General features: G+C 38.5%; 1 protein-coding gene across 1 annotated transcript in view; it reads right to left on the bottom strand.

Moving 5' to 3' along the window:
* pdzd2 (PDZ domain containing 2) overlaps positions 1 to 9,859 on the bottom strand; it is a 211,657-nt gene that overhangs the window by 23,539 nt on the left and 178,259 nt on the right. The gene's annotated exons all lie outside the window — the stretch shown is intronic.

Consider the following 9,859-nt stretch of genomic DNA (forward strand, 5'->3'; position numbering starts at 1 on the left):
TGTTCCAGAGTTAAGCCCTCCAGACGCCCCCCAGCTGGTCTTCTGAGGCCTCTGCCGATTCCTCATCGACCATGGTCCCACATCTCTATGGATTTTGTCACCGGCCTGCCTCCCTCTCAAGGTAACACGGTACTCCTCACTGTGGTTGACAGGTTCTCCAAGATGACCCACCTCATTCCTTTACACAAGTTACCTTCAGCACCTGATCTCGCTAGTGTGATGGCTCGAGAGGTGTTCAGACTTCATGGCATTCCCCGCAACATTGTATCTGATAGAGGACCACAATTCATTTCCCGTTTTTGGAGTGAGTTTTGCACCCTTCTCGGCATTGAGGTCAGTCTTTCTTCAGGTTTTCACCCTCAGACGGATGGCCAGACAGAGAGGATAAATCAGGAAGTAGAGTCCAAGTTGCGCATCCTTTGCATGGACGCTCCTAGTCGCTGGTCCCAGAACTTAACTTGGGTTGAATATGCCATTAATGGATTACCATCGAGCTCCACAGGTCTGTCACCATTTCATGTCGTTTATGGCTATCAGCCGCCCATTCTCTCTGTTCAGGAGGGAGCCACCCAGGTCCCTGCTGCCCATTTATCAGCACGTCGCTGTCTCAGAGTTTGGAGAAGGGCCAGAGCTACTCTCTGCAAGACTTCTGCGGTTTATGCCAGGAATGCCAATCGCCACAGATCCCAAGCCCCGAGATACCTGGTCGGTCAGAGGGTGTGGTTATCTACAAAGGATCTGCCCATCAAGGTAGAGAACCGCAAGTTGGCACCCCGTTTTGTGGGCCCATTTCCTGTTACTAAGATTGTTAACCCAGTAGCGGTACGTCTCAAACTACCGCCTTCATTACGGGTACACCCCACCTTCCATGTCTCCAAGATCAAACCACTGATGTCATCCAGGTTGTGCCCTCCAGCCAGACCCCCTCCACCCCCCCGACTCATTGATGGGGCCCCTGCCTTTACTGTGAGGCGGTTACTGCGTTCCCGACGTTGGGGCCGTGGCATCCAATATCTTGTGGACTGGAAAGGTTATGGCCCTGAGGAGAGGTCCTGGGTTCCTTCTCGCCTGGTCCTGGACAAGGACCTTGTCCGCAAGTTCCACCGCCAGCATCCGGACCAGCCCAGAGGGGCGTCAAGAGCCGCCCCTTAAGGGGGAGGTGATGTCATGATTTCAGCCCTTCAGCTCCACCTTCAGTGGGCTGATTACTCATTACCCTCACCTGCTCTGTGCTGCTCCCTATTTAAACAGCTGCTCGTCACCAGCTCAGTGCGAGATCGTCTGTTGCCACTGTCACAGCTTTCAAGCCTTGTCCATGTTCCAAGTAGTCTACTGGTTTTCTGATCCTGCCTGTTTTTGACCACTGATTTTGCCTTTTCCCTCTGCTCTGAAGATTGTGCCCTCCTGTTGCTGAACCCTGCCTGGTCCTGACCCTGCCTCCTGGTTGCCGTCTATTGGATTACCTTGCCTGAGAAACCCCCGTGCATGACCCTGGACTGTGTTAATGACTAGCCTCTGGTTTGTGGATTTTGTCCCTGTCATCTAGTTCATCCCTGAGTCCCTGCGGCCCCCTCTGCCCTTTCACCCTACCCCCTCCAAGCTGGCTCCCCGACCCCGCTGGTCCCCCACTTCCTCACTCACCAGTGTGACCACTCCCTGTGGAACCCACCCCCTTCCCTTTATTTAGTAATAAACTTTTTGATCTGATCTCTGGTCTTGGCTGCGTTTTGGGTTCTGGCTGATTTTGCATACTCGTTACAATATCTGGCTATTTTAAACTGGAATCAGGTCTAATTCTTATGTTCCAATAGTGTTGAAGCCAAAATCGCTTTATCTCAGCGAAATAAGTAATAAATGGACATCATGAGTTTACGAAGCTCCACAGTCAATTCCAATTTAGTTAGATGTTGACCAGCTTCAAAATGCTGAAAAGCAGTACATCTGGCTGTTTTAAACTGGAATCAGGTCTAATTCTTATGTCCCAATAGAAATGAAGCCAAAATCGCTTTATCTCATCGAAATAAGTAATAAATGGACATCTTAAGTTTACGAAGCTCCACTGTTAAGTTCCTATTTAGTTAGATTTTGACCAGCTTCAAAATGCTGAAAAGCAGTACATCTGGCTGTTTTAAACTGGAATAAGGTCTAATTCTTATGTTCCAATAGAGTTGAAGCCAAAATCGCTTTATCTCATCGAAAGAAGTAATAAATGGACATTTTGAGTTTACGAAGCTCCACAGTTAAGTTCCTATTTAGTTAGATTTTGACCAGCTTCAAAATGCTGAAAAGCAGTACATCTGGCTGTTTTAAACTGGAATAAGGTCTAATTCTTATGTTCCAATAGAGTTGAAGCCAAAATCGCTTTATATCATCGAAAGAAGTAGTAAATGGGCATCATAAGTTTACAAAGCTCCACAGTCAATTCCAATTTAGTTAGATGTTGACCAGCTTCAAAATGCTGAAAAGCAGTACATCTGGCTGTTTTAAACTGGAATCAGGTCTAATTCTTATGTTCCAATAGAGTTGAAGCCAAAATCGCTTTATCTCAACGAAAGAAGTAATAAATGGACATCTTGAGTTTACGAAGCTCCACAGTCAATTCCAATTTAGTTAGATGTTGACCAGCTTCAAAATGCTGAAAAGCAGTACATCTGGCTGTTTTAAACTGGAATCAGGTCTAATTCTTATGTCCCAATAGAAATGAAGCCAAAATCGCTTTATCTCATCGAAATAAGTAATAAATGGACATCTTGAGTTTACGAAGCTCCACTGTTAAGTTCCTATTTAGTTAGATGTTGAACAGCTTCGAAATGCTGAAAAGCACTATATCTGGCTATTTTAAACTGGAATCAGGTTTAATTCTTATGTTTTAATAGAGTTGAAGCCAAAATCGCTTTATCTCAGCTAAAGAAGTAATAAATGGACATCATGAGTTTACGAAGCTCCACAGTCAATTCCAAATAAGTTAGATGTTGACCAGCTTCAAAATGCTGAAAAGCAGTACATCTGGCTGTTTTAAACTGGAATCAGGTCTAATTCTTATGTTTTAATAGAGTTGAAGCCAAAATCGAGTTATCTCAGCGAAATAAGTAATAAATTGACATAATGGGTTTATTAAGCTCCAAGTTTAATTTCCAGTTTACTTCCATTGTGGACATCTCCGAAATGCTGAAAAGCAGTATATCTGGCTATTTTAAACTTGAATCAGGTATAATTTTTATGTTTGAATAGTGTTGAAGCCAAAATCGCATTATCTCAGCGAAATAAGTAATAAATGGACATCTTGGGGTTATTACGCTCCAAAGTTAATTTTCAGTTTTCTTAGATTGTGAACAGCTCCAAAATGCTGAAAAGCAGTATATCTGGCTATTTTAAACTGGAATCAGGTCTAATTCTTATGTTCCAATAGTGTTGAAGCCAAAATCGCTTTATCTCAGCGAAATAAGTAATAAATGGACATCATGAGTTTACGAAGCTCCACAGTCAATTCCAATTTAGTTAGATGTTGACCAGCTTCAAAATGCTGAAAAGCAGTACATCTGGCTGTTTTAAACTGGAATCAGGTCTAATTCTTATGTCCCAATAGAAATGAAGCCAAAATCGCTTTATCTCATTGAAATAAGTAATAAATGGACATCTTGAGTTTACGAAGCTCCACTGTTAAGTTCCTATTTAGTTAGATGTTGAACAGCTTCGAAATGCTGAAAAGCACTATATCTGGCTATTTTAAACTGGAATCAGGTTTAATTCTTATGTTTTAATAGAGTTGAAGCCAAAATCGCTTTATCTCAGCTAAAGAAGTAATAAATGGACATCATGAGTTTACGAAGCTCCACAGTCAATTCCAAATAAGTTAGATGTTGACCAGCTTCAAAATGCTGAAAAGCAGTACATCTGGCTGTTTTAAACTGGAATCAGGTCTAATTCTTATGTTTTAATAGAGTTGAAGCCAAAATCGAGTTATCTCAGCGAAATAAGTAATAAATTGACATCTTGGGTTTATTAAGCTCCAAGTTTAATTTCCAGTTTACTTCCATTGTGGACATCTCCGAAATGCTGAAAAGCAGTATATCTGGCTATTTTAAACTTGAATCAGGTATAATTTTTATGTTTGAATAGAGTTGAAGCCAAAATTGCTTCATCTCAGCGAAAGAAGTAATAAATGGACATCATGAGTTTACGAAGCTCCACAGTAAATTCCAATTTAGTTAGATGTTGACCAGCTTCAAAATGCTGAAAAGCAGTACATCTGGCTGTTTTAAACTGGAATCAGGTCTAATTCTTATGTTCCAATAAAGTTGAAGCCAAAATCGCTTTATCTCAGCGAAAGAAGTAATAAATGGACATTTTGAGTTTACGAAGCTCCACAGTTAAGTTCCTATTTAGTTAGATTTTGACCAGCTTCAAAATGCTGAAAAGCAGTACATCTGGCTGTTTTAAACTGGAATAAGGTCTAATTCTTATGTTCCAATAGAGTTGAAGCCAAAATCGCTTTATCTCATCGAAAGAAGTAGTAAATGGACATCATGAGTTTACAAAGCTCCACAGTCAATTCCAATTTAGTTAGATGTTGACCAGCTTCAAAATGCTGAAAAGCAGTACATCTGGCTATTTTAAACTTGAATCAGGTTTAATTCTTAAGTTTGAATAGAGTTGAAGCCAAAATCGCTTCATCTCAGCGAAAGAAGTAATAAATGGACATCTTGAGTTTACGAAGCTCCACTGTTAAGTTCCTATTTAGTTAGATGTTGAACAGCTTCGAAATGCTGAAAAGCACTATATCTGGCTATTTTAAACTTGAATCAGGTTTAATTCTTATGTCTTAATAGAGTTGAAGCCAAAGTCGCTTCATCTCAGCGAAAGTAATAAATGGACATCATGAGTTTACGAAGCTCCACAGTAAATTCCAATTTAGTTAGATGTTGACCAGCTTCAAAATGCTGAAAAGCAGTACATCTGGCTATTTTAAACTTGAATCAGGTTTAATTCTTAAGTTTGAATAGAGTTGAAGCCAAAATCGCTTCATCTCAGCGAAAGAAGTAATAAATGGACATCTTGAGTTTACGAAGCTCCACTGTTAAGTTCCTATTTAGTTAGATGTTGAACAGCTTCGAAATGCTGAAAAGCACTATATCTGGCTATTTTAAACTTGAATCAGGTTTAATTCTTATGTCTTAATAGAGTTGAAGCCAAAGTCGCTTCATCTCAGCGAAAGTAATAAATGGACATCATGAGTTTACGAAGCTCCACTGTTAAGTTCCTATTTAGTTAGATGTTGAACAGCTTCGAAATGCTGAAAAGCACTATATCTGGCTATTTTAAACTTGAATCAGGTTTAATTCTTATGTCTTAATAGAGTTGAAGCCAAAGTCGCTTCATCTCAGCGAAAGTAATAAATGGACATCATGAGTTTACGAAGCTCCACAGTAAATTCCAATTTAGTTAGATGTTGACCAGCTTCAAAATGCTGAAAAGCAGTACATCTGGCTGTTTTAAACTGGAATCAGGTCTAAATATCATGTTTTAAGATATAAGAAGCCAAGAAGCCAAAAAAGCTTTATCTCAGCGAAAGAAGTGAAAAATGGACTATCTCTGATATCGTAGCTCTACATTAAATTTTCAGCCATATTAGATGATGGACAGCTCCAAAATGCTAAGAAGCAATAGATCTGGCAGTTTCAAACTGGAAACAGGTCAAAAATATCATGTTTGAAGATATAAGAAGCCTAGAAGCCAAAAAAGCTTTATCTCAGCGAAAGAAGTGAAAAATGGACTATCTGTGATTTGGTTGCTCTACATTAAATTTTCAGCCATATTAGATGATGGACAGCTCCAAAATGCTAAGAAGCAATAGATCTGGCAGTTTCAAACGGGAAACAGGTCTAAATCTCATGTTTGAACATATAGGAAGCCTAGAAGCCAAAAAAGCTTTATCTCAGCGAAATAAGTGAAAAATGCACTATTTGTGATTTCGTAGCTCTACATTAATTTTTCAGCCATATTAGATGATGGACAGCTCCAAAATGATAAGAAGCAATAGATCTGGCAGTTTCAAACTGGAAACAGGTCTAAATATCATGTTTTAAGATATAAGAAGCCAAGAAGCCAAAAAAGCTTTATCTCAGCGAAAGAAGTGAAAAATGGACTATCTCTGATATCGTAGCTCTACATTAAATTTTCAGCCATATTAGATGATGGACAGCTCCAAAATGCTAAGAAGCAATAGATCTGGCAGTTTCAAAGGGGAAACAGGTCTAAATCTCATGTTTTAAGATATAAGAAGCCTAGAAGCCAAAAAAGCTTTATCTCAGCGAAAGAAGTGAAAAATGGACTATCTCTGATTTCGTAGCTCTACATTAAATTTTCAGCCATATTAGATGATGGACAGCTCCAAAATGCTAAGAAGCAATAGATCTGGCAGTTTCAAAGGGGAAACAGGTCTAAATCTCATGTTTTAAGATATAAGAAGCCTAGAAGCCAAAAAAGCTTTATCTCAGCGAAAGAAGTGAAAAATGGACTATCTCTGATTTCGTAGCTCTACATTAATTTTTCAGCCATATTAGATGATGGACAGCTCCAAAATGCTAAGAAGCAATAGATCTGGCAGTTTCAAACTGGAAACAGGTCAAAAATATCATGTTTGAAGATATAAGAAGCCTAGAAGCCAAAAAAGCTTTATCTCAGCGAAAGAAGTGAAAAATGGACTATCTCTGATTTCGTAGCTCTACATTAAATTTTCAGCCATATTAGATGATGGACAGCTCCAAAATGCTAAGAAGCAATAGATCTGGCAGTTTCAAACGGGAAACAGGTCTTAATCTCATGTTTGAACATTGTTGTAGAAATTTTATGAAGGAATGAGAATCTGTTTCAATAGTAAGAGAAATATTAATCTTTGTCTTTAAGTTTCTTTATTCGAAGGCTAAAGCGTTCGAAGACCCGTCTCACTGAGCGCAGTCAGTAGAAGAAGAGCCCTGAACAACACACATCACATCGTTATATAGTCACAGCAAGGCAAAGACCCTCCCAAAGTCAGATGTTATCTCTACTGCCAGATGGCCACAGAGACACCCTGATCCCCTCCTCATAAACTATCTCACACCTCTTGGAGGAGATGATTTGATGGCAGGATGGAGATCTGATAAGGATTTCAGAAGGAACTTCTAACACTTCTTTGTCAGTTCATGGGGTCAGGTCAAACAGAGTACAAACTACATTCCACACATCAGTCCTTTAAGACAATTATCAGATCAAGCATTTTACCCAAGATATCTTCAGGTCTCATGGCTGCGGAAACATCTAAACATTATCTGCAAACTTATTTAATGGAAAAACACATCTTACAGAAATACAAAATACAGCAGATATAATCAGTAAATAAATGGTAAAAAGTATCATCAGTTCCATCAAGACTGAAGTAAGACTAAAAACAAAATTTTCTATCACAACATATAAGAAGCCTAGAAGCCAAAAAAGCTTTATCTCAGCGAAATAAGTGAAAAATGCACTATTTGTGATTTCGTAGCTCTACATTAATTTTTCAGCCATATTAGATGATGGACAGCTCCAAAATGCTAAGAAGCAATAGATCTGGCAGTTTCAAACTGGAAACAGGTCTAAATATCATGTTTGAAGATATAAGAAGCCTAGAAGCCAAAAAAGCTTTATCTCAGCGAAAGAAGTGAAAAATGGACTATCTCTGATATCGTAGCTCTACATTAAATTTTCAGCCATATTAGATGATGGACAGCTCCAAAATGCTAAGAAGCAATAGATCTGGCAGTTTCAAAGGGGAAACAGGTCTAAATCTCATGTTTGAAGATATAAGAAGCCTAGAAGCCAAAAAAGCTTTATCTCAGCGAAAGAAGTGAAAAATGGACTATCTCTGATTTCGTAGCTCTACATTAATTTTTCAGCCATATTAGATGATGGACAGCTCCAAAATGCTAAGAAGCAATAGATCTGGCAGTTTCAAACTGGAAACAGGTCTAAATCTCATGATTGAATATATAGAAGCCTAGAAGCCAAAAAAGCTTTATCTCAGCGAAAGAAGTGAAAAATGGACTATCTCTGATTTCGTAGCTCTACATTAAATTTTCAGCCATATTAGATGATGGACAGCTCCAAAATGCTAAGAAGCAATAGATCTGGCAGTTTCAAACTGGAAAAGGTCTAAATCTCATGTTTGAACATATAAGAAGCCTAGAAGCCAAAAAAGCTTTATCTCAGCGAAAGAAGTGAAAAATGGACTATCTCTGATTTCGTAGCTCTACATTAAATTTTCAGCCATATTAGATGATGGACAGCTCCAAAATGCTAAGAAGCAATAGATCTGGCAGTTTCAAACGGGAAACAGGTCTAAATCTCATGTTTGAACATATAGGAAGCCTAGAAGCCAAAAAAGCTTTATCTCAGCGAAATAAGTGAAAAATGCACTATTTGTGATTTCGTAGCTCTACATTAATTTTTCAGCCATATTAGATGATGGACAGCTCCAAAATGATAAGAAGCAATAGATCTGGCAGTTTCAAACTGGAAACAGGTCTAAATATCATGTTTTAAGATATAAGAAGCCAAGAAGCCAAAAAAGCTTTATCTCAGCGAAAGAAGTGAAAAATGGACTATCTCTGATATCGTAGCTCTACATTAAATTTTCAGCCATATTAGATGATGGACAGCTCCAAAATGCTAAGAAGCAATAGATCTGGCAGTTTCAAACGGGAAACAGGTCTAAATCTCATGTTTTAAGATATAAGAAGCCTAGAAGCCAAAAAAGCTTTATCTCAGCGAAAGAAGTGAAAAATGGACTATCTCTGATATCGTAGCTCTACATTAATTTTTCAGCCATATTAGATGATGGACAGCTCCAAAATGCTAAGAAGCAATAGATCTGGCAGTTTCAAACTGGAAACAAGTCTAAATCTCATGTTTGAAGATATAAGAAGCCTAGAAGCCAAAAAAGCTTTATCTCAGCGAAAGAAGTGAAAAATGGACTATCTCTGATATCGTAGCTCTACATTAAATTTTCAGCCATATTAGATGATGGACAGCTCCAAAATGCTAAGAAGCAATAGATCTGGCAGTTTCAAACTGGAAACAGGTCTAAATCTCATGTTTGAACATATAAGAAGCCTAGAAGCCAAAAAAGCTTTATCTCAGCGAAATAAGTGAAAAATGCACTATTTGTGATTTCGTAGCTCTACATTAATTTTCAGCCATATTAGATGATGGACAGCTCCAAAATGCTAAGAAGCAATAGATCTGGCAGTTTCAAACTGGAAACAGGTCTAAATATCATGTTTTAAGATATAAGAAGCCTAGAAGCCAAAAAAGCTTTATCTCAGCGAAAGAAGTGAAAAATGGACTATCTCTGATATCGTAGCTCTACATTAAATTTTCAGCCATATTAGATGATGGACAGCTCCAAAATGCTAAGAAGCAATAGATCTGGCAGTTTCAAAGGGGAAACAGGTCTAAATCTCATGTTTGAAGATATAAGAAGCCTAGAAGCCAAAAAAGCTTTATCTCAGCGAAAGAAGTGAAAAATGGACTATCTCTGATATCGTAGCTCTACATTAAATTTTCAGCCATATTAGATGATGGACAGCTCCAAAATGCTAAGAAGCAATAGATCTGGCAGTTTCAAACTGGAAACAGGTCTAAATCTCATGTTTGAACATATAAGAAGCCTAGAAGCCAAAAAAGCTTTATCTCAGCGAAATAAGTGAAAAATGCACTATTTGTGATTTCGTAGCTCTACATTAATTTTCCAGCCATATTAGATGATGGACAGCTCCAAAATGATAAGAAGCAATAGATCTGGCAGTTTCAAACGGGAAACAGGTCTAAATATCATGTT

This window comes from Poecilia reticulata, chromosome 9 (genome assembly GCF_904066995.2).
Source record: "Poecilia reticulata chromosome 9, P_reticulata-male-v2, whole genome shotgun sequence".
Lineage (NCBI taxonomy): Eukaryota > Metazoa > Chordata > Actinopteri > Cyprinodontiformes > Poeciliidae > Poecilia > Poecilia reticulata.